This window comes from Equus przewalskii, chromosome 4 (genome assembly GCF_037783145.1).
Source record: "Equus przewalskii isolate Varuska chromosome 4, EquPr2, whole genome shotgun sequence".
Classification (NCBI taxonomy): Eukaryota; Metazoa; Chordata; class Mammalia; order Perissodactyla; family Equidae; genus Equus; species Equus przewalskii.
The window spans coordinates 70,493,058-70,509,888 of record NC_091834.1 but is presented as its reverse complement, the minus strand read 5'-3'; the positions used below and the strand labels follow the sequence as shown (position 1 = coordinate 70,509,888).

Below are 16,831 nucleotides of genomic sequence, written 5' to 3'. Positions count from 1 at the left end.
CCCAGAGCCATTATTCAATGGACTCTATTCACACCAAGACGAAGTCAACAAGGCTGGATACCGTCACAAGGTGTGTTTTAAATACACTAACATCTTCTAACAGCTTAACACTTCCTGATTAGAAGTTCCTGTATAAATTCAGAAAAAAAATTGTTTTTTCCTTTTCCTATTTGCCTGACAGTTTTCAGGAGAGGTTGGTACAGCAGATAGTGATCTATAAAGACAGCTAGTGTGTGCCTTGGCATGATGCCAATATTGTCATGTTTCTAACTCGTAATAGTCATAGACTTTAGAAGTCATGGTCCAACTCCCCACCCAAGGCAATGATCCCTTGTAAGTGTTACATAGTCTTTTGGGGAAAAGAATCAGATAGAACCTTAATTCCCTTTGAGTGGCTTGTCCCAGATTTAGGGAGCCAAGCTTATCCAATTCAGAATAAAGCTTTTCTGGACTGGAATGGAGAGTTGAGCTATAGTTCTAGAAATAAATTTGAGGTGGAAAAAAGGTAGAGGAGATGACCAGTATGTACAAAAAGAAACAAGAGAAAGTATGAGAGTAAAAGAAACATTCCATTTGTCAAGAAGGAAGTAATCAGTGGTATTCAAGGGAAGGAGTGATGCTGATATCTGAGCCAATAAAAGTTAACTGACCCCAAGTGAATAGAGGTCAGCAATAGATATCAGGCTTAGCTTGTGAGCTGGATATATTTCTTTCTCTTCCAGAACAAGTTCACTCTCCAAACTTCTCTTCCCTGCCCTGTGTTCCAGAGGCTGATTTGTATAAATTGCATCAATGAACTGTGTTGTCTTCTGGCCTCTAGTTGGGACCAGCCAATGGGAAGCATTAGTAGAAGATTAAAGTGAGGAGAGAAGAGTGAGACCAGGTATCTGTTCTCTTGGCCATGGTCTCACCCTTCCTTCTACCAAAGGCCACAACACCTGTCAGACAGACTCTCCTACACCTGCTTTCTCTCTCTCTGCATTCTGGTAACTAATCTTTTGTCTTGCTGCTTCAGGCCTAGGAAGATAATGGCTCCTTATTATTGCTAGCTCGTAGTGTTTCATCATGCTTGCTGGTTCACTTTGACCTTGCCTACCTTGCCTACATCTTTGTAAACAGTCCTTTCATTAAAATCTCCTCCATTACTTGGTTTAAGTGAGCCATTTTTCTCCTGACTGGATGGGGACTGATACAATCTGCCACTGACTGCATGCTCCTTACCTTAGCAATGGAGAGTTAGCCTGACTTTCAGAGGTACTTAAAACAGTAACTGTTGTTATAAACAATTACATAGACATTACAGTTCAGTAAGTGTATTCACATGTGTTATCTCTTTTCTCATTCTTTATCCATGACTATTAAAACTCAGACCTCACCAGCTCTACTGGAAAAATAATTATAGATAATGAATGCAACTGTGAATATTTACTAGCAAATCTAAGTCTAAACCATATTCTTAAGACTCCAAGAGCCCATATGTTGTATGGTCTTTTAAAGTTGGATGAATTAGAGCCTCATTATATAAATTGGCTCTATTCCCTTCATCTGGGCTCTGGGTTCTTCAAATTAGTTTATATTCATTTTTCAAGCTTTCATTTCTATTGGAAAATTTCTAAAGGCAAATAGTCATAAAAGGCAGGATTATGAATCAGAAATTAGTCATGAGCTGGTAAATATCTAAGACCATATTTTACAATGATAGTTGAATAAATTAAGAATAGAAGTCTGCCAAACCAGTTGTTTAATGTCATATAGATAGATTAATGACCATAGTAACTGTTTTCCCTCTTTTCAGCCACTTATTTATTCTTTATATGGATGCAATGCAAATCTCTTTATTATGTCAGTAAACAAAACACATGGAACAATAAAAAAAAATGTAAACTTTTGTAATTCTAAACAGAGAAGGGCAAAGAGGAAATAGCTCTATAATAAACTTGATAACCAATTTCATAGGATTCTCAGTTCCCAAAATAAGTAACTTCACAATGAGGGTACACAAAGTAGATCTGAGAAACATGTGAGACTGTAACCAGATGTTTAAGCAGATAGTCTACGCCTTTAAAGGAAGGATGATGTTGTTGAAGGCCCAGAGGAAAGATTCTTATGGTAAAATCCAGGGAATTTGGTGGACTTCCCCCTAAGGTAAGAGAAGGTAGATTGGACAAAGTTAGAATTCAGCCTCGATTACTTCCAGCAAAGTTGAGCTTTCCCCCACCCCTACCCCCATCCCTTATACCAAGACAGCCAAAGGGCCTGAGTCATTGAATATCAAAAAATTAGATTTCTAAACTTCAAGTCTCCTTCTGATATATTCATACCAATTGTAAAATAATTTACCCCCGCCTCAAAATTACACACAATAAAGACTTTATCTCCTTTTAGGAGAGGAACCATCATCAGTAGAAGGTATGTTCCAGATGTGAAAGAATAAAATCTATGACTTGAAGATATGACTTAGCAGAAGATAATCTCAACTTCTCATTGAGTGGCTTGGCCCGAATTTAGCAAGCCAAGCTCACACAGTTCAAGGTAAAGCTTTTCTAACCAAACTTATCCTGTTTGAGATAAAGCTCTTCTAGACTGGAATGAATATTTGAGCTATAGGTCTAGAAAGAAATAATTTGAAGGTGGGGAGAAGAGGTGAAGGAAATCATCCATTATATACATATAATATGTACAATAGGAAGAAGAGAAAGTATGAGGGTAAAAGAAATATTTGATTTTTCAATATGCAAGTAATTGGTGACATTCAATGTTGCAGCTTAGGACTGGGGTAGGTCTGCATCAAACTGTCATAATGACTGGACAGAAAGGAAATGAAGATGGTGATTATAGTCCACCAAAAAAAAAAAGTGGTTGAAAAGAGGGAAAACAATCACTATGGTGGTTGACCTTTCTATATGACACTATCAGCTAGTTTGGCAGGTTTTAATTCTTAATTGAGTCAATTATCATTATAAAATTTGGTCTTAGATATCTACCTTCCAATGATTAATGTCCAATCATTCAGAAAGTTTGCTTATAAAAAGGAAAGAACCCTATCTTCTGTTACTCTGTACCCTGGGACCTAGCAGCTAATGCCTGGCAAATGGATGCTCAGACCTTTTCTCTCAAGTCAATCACTAATTTAGCCAGTGATAGAAAGGGCTCAAGACCAAGGGAAGATTTTCCCATGTTAGAAGAGAGCTGTGTATTTATGAAGGCAAAGAAGATTAAGCCAGTGGAGGGAAGAAATTGATCATGTTAAAAGAAAGATCTTGATTAAAAGAGAGACATGGGAGAAAGTTCCCAGTGGCGATGGTCAAAGATGGCACAAAAGTCTCCCCAGGACTGCTCCCCACTGTTTCTAGGAATTGTTTCCATGCCTCCCTTTCCTCATTCCCCCCAACCTTCCTTTCCCCTCAACTTCCCAGGCCTTCCTTTACATTTCTTTCCATTTCCTCTTGCCCTCACCTCACTTCTCTCTCCCACCTAGACAAAATATAGAAGTGAAACAAAAATAATAATGTTAACTTGTGTAAAATTATGTTGTTTTATGACTGTTCTTAAGCTAAAAGCAGATGAATTGAGTGTTTTATATTTATCGCTACCTTTTTTTTTAAATGTCACTCTAGAATAAATATTTTTCCTTGGGGTAAAAGGCTATAAGAAAAAACTCACCCCAATTTGGACTCATGGTGAAAGAATTTGATTTTTGGCAGAGATGAGAGTAGTTTGTGGTGGGAAACATTATGATATAATCATTGTTTAAAACATGGGCTCCAGGGGCTGGCCCCATGACCGAGTGGTTAAATTTGCGCTCCGCTGCAGTGGCCCAGGGTTTTGCCGGTTTGAATCCTGGGCACCGACATGGCACTGCTCATCAGGCCACATTGAGACGGCGTCCCACGTGCCACAACTAGAAGGACCTGCACCTAAAATATACAGCTATGTACTGGGGGGATTTGGGGAGATAAAGCAGAAAAAACAAAACAAAACATGGGCTCCAGCGTTAAGCAGACCTGAGTTGAAATCATGAAACCCCCGTTTACCGGCTGAGGAACTTCGGTAAATTTCCTCACCTATGAAATAGTGCTGTTGTCTTTATAGAATGGTTCTAAGTTTTAAATAAGGGAATGGTAGAGTTTTAGCCTAGTACCCAGGCACAGAGTAAACCCTTGGTAATGGTAGCCGTAGCCATTATTGCCTGCTTTACCCATCCTAAACTCCCTAAACACACAAATTTTAAGCCAAGAAAATATTCTAAATATTTAGCTTTTTATGGCCCCCGTTTGTATTGGTAAATTTACCATTACCATTATTCTCATTATCCTTATCTAAGGTTAAAAAAGGAGGAGAAAGAAATGGAATCAAATCCAGTCTCTTGCTGACATACACTGAGTTAACTCCTGATTGCAGCCAACTGCTCCAGGATATAGCAGTGCTGAAAAGCAAAAGGTGCGTGTGTTGACTTGACAGTTCAAGAGACAAATAAGCGTCTCAACGTTAACTTCCCAGGCACGCAAGCCGTCACGCAAGATCATTGTTATGCCAATTATCTGGCATTAAATACTGTTATGATTTCTGACATCAGATCCATAGAAGAACACTGTTTTAGAGTGACAGTTCAGTGGAAAATTCCCAGTACTTTCCCTCTGCAATCTGGGCTGGTGAGGTTTAATTAAAACAGCCAAATTACAAGCTGCCTCAGAAGATGTTGTAACAAAATTGCTGGCTGGCCTTTACTGATAGTGGTGTTACAGACCATTGCTTATCGTCATATGAGCTTCCTTGGGTATGAGCGGATTGGTCATTGATTCAGTAATAGAAGCCAAGACTTTTTATCGCTATCATTTCTGCTGCTTTTACTGACAATGAAAGTAGGAGATTTAAAGTTTCAGTTGTCCTCATAAATATGCCCAATCATGGAAAAGCAAGGGCACAGACCCATACTTTAAATGTCATACATTTGAAAATCTATTGAAGGCTAAACAATGTAAAATCTTAAGGACTTTGAATCCTATTCCAAACATTAAGAGAAAAATACAGTTTGGTCTGGGCTCAGTTAAGTGATTTTTGAGCCTCCTGCCCCTGTTTGTCAGCTCAGTCGCTTCTGCCTACAGAATGGAGAAAGACGCCAGCCAGTGCTTCAGTTCTGTCGATGACTGAGGACGTAAATGGGGCATGGAGCCTCTTGCTTCAGCAACAGTTTGTTCCCCACTGAGTACTCGGGAATTTAGAGCTAGAGAAGTCTCTCTAAGGATACTATTAGTTCTCTCATCCTAGTGACATTAGCTCACAATCTTGCTAATTAATATATATCCTTCAGCACCTTTCTTTATTGTTTTTCACACACCTCTTTTTAAGCCTTTTGAGGCTTCGGTTTACTTATTTTTAAGATTTTTTTTTCCTTTTTCTCCCCAAAGTCCCCCAGTACATAGTTGTATACTCTTTGTTGTGGGTCCTTCTAGTTGCAGCATGTGGGACGCTGCCTCTGCGTGGTTTGATGAGCAGTGCCATGTCCGCGCCCAGGATTCGAACCAACGAAACACTGGGCCGCCTGCAGTGGAGTGCACGAACTTAACCACTCGGCCACGGGGCCAGCCCCCTTCAGTCTACTTTTCAAACTGGTCTCAATCCACTCTTCTCTCCTAACCTTCTCAGACTAGCAGGCTAGACATCCACCAAATAGCCCAACTCCACTCTTCTTCATTTCTCTAGTCATGATGCTAGCATCTTAATACAGCTCTGAAGCTGTATGTATTTATGGATTTTACGAATAAGCAATCTCTGATGCAGGTCAGAATGTGTGAAAAGTAAGCAAAAAATCAGATTTCTTTGTATTATAGTAAATGGATTTAATGTAACTCCTTTGGAAATATAATATCTGAAAGCTTCTTCTCCTACTTAGGAATGTCTAAGACGGCATTATATCCTTCCAGTTACTCTTTCTTGGGACCTCTTTCTTTCAAATCTTTAGAATTAAACTGTGAAAGAAAAATACATTGACAGAATGTATTATCATACTTCTTATTTAAAAAATTATAATCACGACAGGGAGAATCGTCTTAGTAGTTTATAAAGAGAAAATTTAGTCTGAGAATCTTATCTACTATCACCAAAACTTTTACCCAATATCTAGGAAGAGTTACTCAATTATCCAAGCAATACATGTGGAAAGATCTTTGATTGACAATGGACACTAAGTTATGATAAAACTTTCACCCATTAGTAGAGTAGTTGCCCATTTGGGGTCCCAACACCAAATGTTATTTCTTTCGCTTTCTCCCCTACTCATAAACACACCACAGAGACAGCTTTGGAGCTGTACTGCCTGGGTTTGAACCCATCAACTAGTTAATTGTGTGACTATGAACAAGTTTCTCAAACTCTCTGAGCCTCAGATTCTTTATTGGTAAATGAAGATAGATAATAATAGCACCTACTGTGTGGAGCTGTTGTGAAGATTAAACTAGTTAATATATGTGATGCACTAAAACTCTGCCAGGCACTGAATAAGCACTCCATCAGGGCTGCTCTAAGATGTGACTGCCACAGTGGTTGGATCTTAGCCTCCACTGTATCTATCTGTATCTGCAGTCCTAGGACAGCGCCTACCACAGACTACACGCTCAAAAAATATTTACTAAATGAATGAACCAGAACATTCAAGTATAAAAATAGGTCACAAATTCATTTTTCTTCATCATTTTTTCATTTGTTCACTTAATATTTATTAAACACCTATTGTGTGCATTTTCCAAATGAATTTTTGTTAATGAAATCCATACAAACAGGGAAAGAAAGTAATAGGAATATGGTCTCTACCAACATTGGGTAATATGACAAATTGTAAATTCTGCCAGCGTCTATTAATTCTGTAGGAAAACTTGGTTATTTAAGGAATTGCCTATGGCTCCAAGTTGCAGACCTAATTAACCTAAAGAAGAAAAAGTGTATTTAAGGTTTTCATTCCTAATGACTACATTTTAAATGCGATTCCCATTTATTCTTTCTTGAAATAAATTTGTAGTAGATTATTTCTTTCACAAGATTTTTTGGATATAAAATCCAGTTGGTACACCATGATTTGCTTGACTATTTGGTATTTCTGCATCCATATATAAATAAGTAAGTAATTGTTATAGTATTTGCTGATCATTGGGTCAGAAAATGCACACTAGTCAGAAAGCCCTTAATTCGATATACCAGGTTAATTTGCATATGCATCTTTAATTATGTAGTTTGAGACACAAGAAAATGACTTACAATACAATGTCTCTCCAAGCTGTCAATGTTTTCTATTTGTCAAAAATGTCAATTATTTGTTAAATTTTATTCACTCATTATAGAAAATATTTGTTGAGCACTGACAATGAGCCAAGCCCTCTGCTAGTATTGGGGATAAAAGACAGATATGGTCTCTGCCATCATGGAATTTATACTCTAGTTCCTATGACAAAAGTAGTTTCATTTTGTATTCCAAATTTTATTATTCTACCTCATGACATTATATGATTTGATTTACCTCCTGTTGTTCTAAGTATAGGAAAATGAAACCTTGACTTAAAACTTTAATTTATTCAACCATCATTTAATCATTTCAAGTCATTTCAAATTATCACAAGCCAAAGGAAACTATTAGTTTCAGTAACTCACAAGCCTGAATATCTGTGTCAAAATATCTCTTACAATAGAATTATCACTTGTTTTTATATTTATGGATGTGAGAGGAAAGAGAGACTTAAAATCGGATTAACTGTAACAAATGTACTCTAACTGGAGGGAGAGCAAGTCTGGGGCTCCTAGCATGCAGACCTCCAGTCACATTGCCAACTGCCAGGGGAGTGAAGCAGGGCTGTGCTTCTTAGAAAATGTTCATGAGTTCTTTAGTAACTAAATAATCATTTGTCATTAGCAAATTCATTGGTATTATTCAAATACTATAAATATAGTTTTCCAAATGCTTTTGAAAATAGCTTATTGGACTAAAGGACTTCATTCAAATAAGCTATCTACTTCGTTTGTTTACATGATTAATATTCATATCAAACGCATTTTTCCTAATGCAAAGATAACCCTTCTCCCAATTCTGCAGGTCAGAATTATCACCAATTCCAATGAAGTCTGTTAATGAGCTGTTTGTTCTTGTGTAGCATACTAGTCAAACTATTCATGTAAATCCCAAGTAGTTCATAGCGACATATTTTATTATGCAATCAAGCATATTCATATTCAACATGCCCTTGTCTGTTTACAGGTCTCTTTGTTTATTTACTCATGGATTTATGAAGTGCAATATGTTGCAAAATGTCTCTTAGTAATTACGGGAAATTACTAAGGTTCCTCTGTGTGGTATTTCTCATTATACTGTAACAAGAGTTCACAGAGAACTCAATTATATAAACTAAAGATTAAGTTTTGTGTCCAAGTGACGACAAAAAGTTTGGTAAATCCAGTCTAAATTTCAATTAATTCAGAAAAAAAGAAAACTCTCCCAACGTTTGATTGATCATGTGGATCAGTGATTGGTAATCTCTTGGGGGTGAAAGGTAACCTTGAGAATTTAATGAAAGTCATCGGTTGTCCCTCCAGAAAACTTGGACAAAGTGAAGAACTTATCGTGGAGAAAAAACAGTGATTTTCACTTATCGACCAGTTGTGCATCATTAGTCTCCAAATGCCAATGCCTTAACATTTTCTGAGCTCTAAATGTTTCCACCTGTACATTTATTAAAGAAGTCCTACCTGACCCATAGGTTCGTAATTATAACTTGAAAATAAGCACGAGCCCCAGAGCCTTGTTTTACTGCTACTCTTACCAAAAGCTTCCACAATTCTAATGTTCAGAAAAGGAAGTCTCGTAAGATGTCTTATTACTGAGCTAAGTGTTCTGAGATCTTCTTGGCCCTCTGGGGTGGAGACCTCATATCTGTGATTCTCTCCCTCCCCTTTTAGAAGTCCAACACTCTTCCATGGTCATCCGTTTTCTCCATTCTGCTCCCTGTACATCCCTGACTCTGATCCAGCACTCCACCCCATCTTCCCTTCCAAATGTGCCTCTTGAATTCTCTAAAATTCATCATCAGTAAACACTGTATCTTCAACATCTTCTCTGATCATTCTCTTCTCCTCTTCTCCTTAAATGAAGCCAGGCTATCTCCTAAGGGCATTGCTTCCCTGGCAATCTTCTCATACAGAGGTGTTTTCTTTTTTTCTCTCATATCTCACATACGCAAGAGTTAGAAGGTAGATGATCTTCCATGCTTTCTATTGTGACCTCAAATCATTTCACCCTTCATTCTACTGTTTTGAAGCTCATGCCAGCCAGCTATGCTAGCTGTTCCACCTCCTCAACGCTATCACCTTCTCTCCCAGTTACTCCCCTCCTCCTTCAACAAGATTAGATCCTAGATCCTCAAACAGAGTCTTCCTTATCACCCCTAGTTTTTTTAATCATTCTTAGTGACAAGAACATCCACCTGGATGACTCATCATACACCCCCAGTGTCTCAATTTCTTAGCTGTCTCAACTCCAGGGACTTTTTCTTCCACACCATCACAGCCAGCCATTCCCATAACCATATCATGGGTCCTGTCATTATCTCTTCCATAATCTTAGTTTCAAACATCCCATTTCTAGCCCCCATCTTCTCTTTCTTTGAGATCACTTATTTTATTAACAACCTCCTCCACTGCTACAATTTTCAATCTTGACCTTCTACCTACTGCTAATACATCCATCTCTTATCTTCAATTATCTTTTTTCCAAGCTTAGATGCTGTGGTTCATCAGGATTATCACTCCTTTGATGCACTCTCCTTCAAGTGTACTATCCTAACAAAACCCTAGTTGAACCTGAAAATCCACTCTTCCTGTGTCTTGAACGATGCTAGAGGACATTGTTTAAGTTCAAAATTACAAATCTCAAATGGGCATATAACACTTGATGGAATGCCTACAACGTTTCCCAGTAAGCTCACTTCCCCACTCTCTAAGACAGTTATTCATACCTCCTTCCCTCTCCAAAAACTTCCTACACACCCTTCCCTTTCACCCTCAGTTGATGACTTTGACTCATACTTCCTGAGAAAATAGACATCATTAGATAGGAATTTCCTCATATTCTCACCTCCGTATGTGAAACCCGCCTACCTGCTTCTCCATCTTTTCTCCTGTTAGAATGGAAAATGTATCTCTCTACCCCTCAAAGGCTCATCTTTCCACTGGCTTTGGATCCCATCACACCACTCTTTCAAGTTAGATAGGGTGCCCTGTCGCAAATCTTACACACTGGTGAGGACACCGACAGGCTCATGGATCCTAAATGCCAAGAAGAAGCACAGCTCTGTCTACACCCTGTTCTAATTCACACCCTACCATGCTTCCCTGAACTACAGCGTCTGGCTCTAATTATGAAGCTACCCCAAGACACAGTCCATATGTGTCAGCCATGTGGCAAATCTGAAATCCTGGCAGTGCTTACCTTGTTTTCCCCACTCCAAGCCAGGTACCCATTTTGTATAGGAATAGACAAGGGAGCTGAGTATCTCCTGTGATTTGGAGGCTGAGGCACCAATCTTTCCTCCCCAGAAGGGTACATAAAGATTTTGATCAAACTTTACAATATTTTATTCTCATTTTATAGGGAGACAGTCTGTCCACATACTTTCTAAATTCTTCTGACACTTGTTAGAATCAAGAATCTTAGAGCCAATGAGGAGATTTGAAATTATTCATTCAACCCCCAGTATAAATCCTCAGCAAAGCAGGGTGACTAGGCTAAAGCCATAGGTTAGAGAGTAGTAAACACAATATCAGAACCATGTTCTCTAAGACAGAGGCTGTTGACATTGTGCCGTTTGCAATTGTGAGCTCCTTGGAGTAATAATACCCTAAAAATGTTATGTGAGCATCTGGCCAAAAGACTGTGAAATAGATTTATGGATTCACCTAGTGAATTCCATATGGATACCCAAAAGATATGGAAGCCTCTCACTAGCGTGTAAAAGTAACAACATTCCAGGGTGGACCAACTCATTAGCTATTTTGTATTTTACTTCTCCTGAACAGTAACCTCTATCATCGTCCTATTGTGAAAGGATACCCAATTCTAAAGGACTCTGGCCTTAGGAGCTGCTCTTAGACAGCTAGAAATATCTGGAGATAGTCAGCCTCAGTCTCCTGTTTGTTTTTATGCAAACCCAGGGAATTTTTAAAAACCAATTTCATTTTATAATTCATCAACCAGTCACCAATTAAACACACACTGAGCACCTGCAATTGTCAGAAAGTATGCTACATGCTGGGTTTACAGAGACAACTGCGATAGAGCTCCAGCTCTCAGGAAGTCACAGTTCTGCAGAGACTCTCACAACACCTTGGGGTAGTGCAGCCAACTCCAAGGGTGAACACAAGTAATTTACTGTTGATAACCAAGTGCTGAAGTTGGTGAAATATTTACTTTAAAACATTAGAACAGATTCAGTTATTCTTTTGGGGGGTGGGTGAGGAAAATTGGCCCTGAGCTAACATCTGTTGCTAATCTTCCTCTTTTTGCTTGAGGAATATTGTCCCTGAGCTAACATCTGTGCCAGTCTTCCTCTACTTTGTATGTGGCATACTGCCACTGCAAGGCTTGATGAGCGGCTGTGTAGGTCTGCACCCAAGATCCGAACCTGCAAACCCCAGGCCTCCAAAGTAGAACATGCAAACTTAACCATTACACCACCAGGCCAGCCCCTCAGTTTTCCTTATAATAGCTTTGTACTCATTTACTGGCATCATGATACACATTCTTCAGTAGGAATAAAAGGGGTGGAGTTACAATTCACAAACTGCAGATAATCTGCATCCTATCTTGCCTTTGTTGCAGCCCATCATCTGCGTAAATCCATGGGAGTGTGTCAGAAAAGGAAAATCATCCAGCATGTGTCAAAGTAGAAAAAAGTAGGGACAAGCTCTAGCCTAGAGGTCTGGTGCAAGAGGGAGACACGCAGATAGACAATGATTACAGAATAGTCTATTAGGTGCAATCCTATGCAACTGATGTATGCACAGGAAGCTTCGGGCATGCAGAGAAGGAGAAAGGGTCAGAGAAAACTGTGTTGATAGGAGAGGGTGTGGTTAAGAATAGAGGAAACTGTGCCAAGATGTAGCTAACATGGGGTAAGGCTGATCAGGAACAGCAGAACCAGGAGCTGGATTGGCACAGATTAGGCAGTGTACACGTTAGAGATCTTGGTCCCGTCAGTCTCAGAGCAAAGCAGAGTCGAGAGTGTGGGCTATCTAGTTAAAGTGGAAAGACCTGGCAAGGTACACTGTCCAGTCCACAGGCCGCAGTCAACTTCCATTGGTGCAAGTCCAGCAGGGGCCAGGCAGGAAGCATAGCACAGCCAAAAGCTTGGTGGCATGGGTCAGAGTTCAAGATTCAAGTTCAGCATTTGAACGGATAATCTGGAAAGAGGGCTTCCACTACCATCAGAAGGCATAGAACCACAGAGTAGCAGGGGTGGGGTGTGAATGAAATCAAGACAGGACTGTCTGTTCTCTGTCCTCAGCTCTGATTTCAGTATATGGCAGGTAAGGGGTAGTAGGTGTGTGCACCTCCAGAATCAAGCAGAGAGAAGATGTAGAAGAAAAAGAAGACAGCAGCATCCCTGCCACTGAAAAGTTCATGGTCTAAAAAGAGAGAAAGAAACATGTAAGCAAACAAGCTCCAGAGATGCTGTCATAGAAATCTGTACAAGTTTCAGAACTGAACACAAAAGAGGGAGTGGTCAATTCAGCCTGAGAAGGTTGGGTAAAGATTTTGCAATGAAGGTGATCAGTGAATGGATTTGGAAGGTAAGTAGGTATTTTCCTGGCAGTCCTTGGGAGGAAGGGACAGTTGGAAAGACATTCTAAGCAAAGGAAGCAGCATGAGCAAGAGTTGACACATAGAGCAGTCAGGAACATCCAGGGGCATCACGTGGATGAAACATTCAGTCAGGACTGATTATATAATTTGTGGAGCCCAGTGAGGGGGTATGTCTGAGCATTGGGTCATGAAGACAGCCCTGCATAGCCTGAAGAATGGGGTGAGATGAGTTTCGGTTTTATTAAGTAGGGCACCAAAGGTTTTTTAAATTTTTTACTTAATTTAACTACTTTATTGAGATATAATTCACATGCCATATGATTCACTCATTTAAAGTTTACAGTTCATTAGTTTTTAGTATATTCACAGATATGTGCAACTATCACCATGGTCAATTTCAGAATATTTTCACCACCTCAAAAATAAATCCTGTACTCTTTAGCTATCAACCCTTATTGTGCTCTGCCCTCCATTAGCCCTAAGCAACTGCTAACCTACTTTTTGTCTCTGTAGATTTGCCTATTCTGGACGTTTCATAGAAATGGAATCATATAATATGTGGTCTATTGTGACTGGCTTTTTTCACTTAGCATAATGTTTTTAAGGTTCATCCATACTGGAGCTTGAGTCATTATTTCATTCCGTTTTATGCCCAAATAATATTCTGTTGTATGGATATACCACATTTTGTTTATCCACTTGTCCATTGATGGACATCTGAGTTGTTTTCCCTTTTTGCCCATTATGAGTAATGCTGCCATAAACTTTTGTGTGCAAGCTTCTTTGTGGACATATGTTTTCATTTCTCTTGCGTATATACCTAGGAGTATAATTGCTGGGTCGTATGGTAACTCTACATTTAATCATTCAAGAAACTGCCAGACTATTTTCCAAAGTGGATGCACCATTTTACAATCCCACCAGCAGTGTGTGAGGGTTCCAACTTTTTCATATCCGCATCAACACTTGTTATTATTGGCCTTTTTTATTCTAACCATCCTACTGGGTGTCAAGTGATATCACTAAAGGTTTTTAAACAGGGATGAAAATTTTAGTTTTAGAAGGATACAGTGACATCCAGAAGGGAAAAGAATTGAAATGAGAAGTAGAACTAGAGATAAAGGATTCTAACAACGAGAATGAACCTACGTCTTTGTCATTGGCTGCTGAGGAAAGATAACAAGTGAAAATGGTGCCATCGTTCCAAATACTTTATAATACGAACATCTGGATTCCACATTGTTTCCTCTAAGAATTTTTCACCATAATTTTAACAACAATCATGAAAAAAATGGGAACCACTTTTGAGAATGTGTCCCAAGGGAGCCTCTACTTCCTAGCTACCAAGTTTCCAGTCTGCTCTTTCAGCTTCCATCAACCCCCAGCAATGCTTCTGGATGTAACTAGAGGCAGTCCAGTTTAAAATGCGTTAGCAAGAGTTAGGTAATTAATTGGCTCTAAAAGGTGGGAAAGAGAGAAGAATCTAGTAACTCCCTGGTTTCTGGCTGGGATGACTGGGTAAAATAGTAGTTCTGCTTATTAAGGTGCAAAAAGCAGAACAGGTAAGAGGAGTTAGGGAAAGAGGAAGCATATGGATTTAAGCACATTGATGTTGGGGCATCTGGGGACCAAGAGGGAGCAGTTTGGCAGGCAGCTGGATAGAAGTCCCCGAGGTAGTAGTTAAAATTGTCTGTTTCAAATGGTTAAACTACATAGACGCACAGAAGCTCAGTATTCGCTCATTTAAATGCCAAGAATGTGCCATCCAGTTCGTCTTTTGTCACAGTAAACGGAATTTGAAATTAGGAAATTGACCGGGGTGCTCAGTCAAAAGAAACTTTGGAGAAGTGTCTCAGTACAAGATAAATAATAGCTATGTGTTTCCCCAGTTCTCTTCTGTTCTTTGCTGGTGATATATATCATGTGTCAAAATCCAAAACCAATCACAGACTTGCTCTGATACCTGAATTCATTCATTTGCTCAGTCAGTCATTTAACAAAACTTTATTGTCAGATACTGTTCAGGTGCTCAAAATGCAATTTGTTGAACTGAACAGACATGGCCTCTGTCCCCTCATGGAGTCACCTCCGTGGTTTTTTTCACTCAAAACCTATTCATTTTTCTAGGAAGGGCAATCATCTAGCATCTAAGAGTTGAACTAGATAGGAAGATTTTTTCATGCATCAAATAATTTTTAATATTTGTTTAACCACCTTAGAAAAGCACTTAAATGATTGGTAATTCTCTTAGGATATTAAACTTCATGAGCAATATTGGAAAAAATGGTTATAAAATTATTTAAATCTCCAAAGGACATGTTTTTAATTTTTTAAAGCAAGATAAGAGTTGAAAAGCCTGGTTTAAAGACAGAAATTCAGAATAAATGTTAAACACAAGACTACAAACACTTGCAGCACTGCTTGCCCCTGGCTTTCAAAAAGCAAAAAACTGGCGGGAGGTTGAGGGGGGTGGACAAGATTGATGTTTGCAAGAATTTTCTTTTATTTAATGGTGCAATTTCAGTGATAAAATGACTAAAACTCTTGACTAGCCTATTAACACCTTTTTAATCAAAGAGTAATAGCACTTTGCTAAATTTTTAATGAAGTGTACTTTATATATAACAAAATCCACTAATTCTGAATGGGCAATTTGACGAGTTTTGACAAATGTATACAGCCGCGTACACTTCAACACAATAAAGATATAGAGCAGTGCCGTCCAATAGGACTTTTGATGATGATGAAATGTTCTGTATCTGCCCAATATGGTAGCCATTGACCACAATGGCTATTGAGCACTTGAAATGTGGTTTGGGGACTGAGGATCTGAACTAATTTTATTTAATTTTAATTAATTTACATAGCTACATATGACGAGTGGCCACCATATTAGACAGTGCATAGCATTTCCATCATCCCAAAAATTTCCTATTGCTATCATCTGGCAATGTTACTCCAGTGCCCTCTACTGACAGAGCCTAGCATTACACTATCTGGCTAAGAAATGTTTACAGGTTGCATGCAGTTCCACTGTTACAAAGCTGGGAATCAAAGGGTGGGTTTGGAGCTAAGAGAAAACAGATGACTGGTCCAATAGGTTGTGTTTAATTTTGATGGATTCCAATTTATCAAATTTTTCTCTTCATGGTTTTTGTGTCCTGCCTTAGAAATCTTTAACTAATAGACTATAAATATTTCCTCCTATGTTTTCTTGCAGAAGTTTTATAGTTTTAGCTCTTACATTTAGGCCTAGCATCGAATCTGCGTTAAAATTTGTAGATGGTGTGAGGCAAAGGTGGAAGTTACTATTTTGTGTATAGATATCCAATACCTTCAGCATGTGTTGAAAAAACATCTTTTCTTTCTCCCATTTTGAATTACATCAGCACATTTGTCAAAAATCACTTAACCATATATGTATAGGTCTATTTCTGGACTCTCTGGTTTATATGTCTATCCCTACACCAGTTAAACTATCTTGATTACAGTAGGTATTTTCTGGGTTTTTGTTTTTGGGGGGTTTTTTGGTGAGGGAAATTGGCCCTGAGCTAACACCTGTGCCAGTCCCCCTCTGTTTTGTATGTGGGACATCACCACAGCATGGCTTGATGAGTGGTATGTAGGTCCATGCCTGGGATCCAGGCCCACAAACCCCAGGCCACTGAAGCAGAGTGTGCAAACTTAACCACTATGCCACCAGGCTGGCTCCTTGATTACAGTAGTCTTATCATAAATCTCGAAATTAGAGTGAGTCCTCTGACTGATTTTTCTCACTCAGAGCTATTCAGTTTTGCTCACTCAAAATTGTTTTGCTTATTCTGGGTAGTTTACGCTTCCTTTTAAACTTTGGAATCAGCTTGTCAATTTCTATTTTTAAAAAATTCCCACTGGGATATTTGATTGGAATTCTATTAAATCTATAAATCAGTTTGGGGTCAAATGACATCTTAATTATGCTACACCTTCCAATCCATGAACATGGCATAT

The 16,831-nt window shown here is 38.8% G+C and overlaps 1 long non-coding RNA gene across 1 annotated transcript in view; it reads right to left on the bottom strand.

The window, feature by feature from the left end:
• The window catches only part of LOC139083052 (uncharacterized), a 114,005-nt gene that overhangs the window by 59,484 nt on the left and 37,690 nt on the right, over positions 1–16,831 (bottom strand). The gene's annotated exons all lie outside the window — the stretch shown is intronic.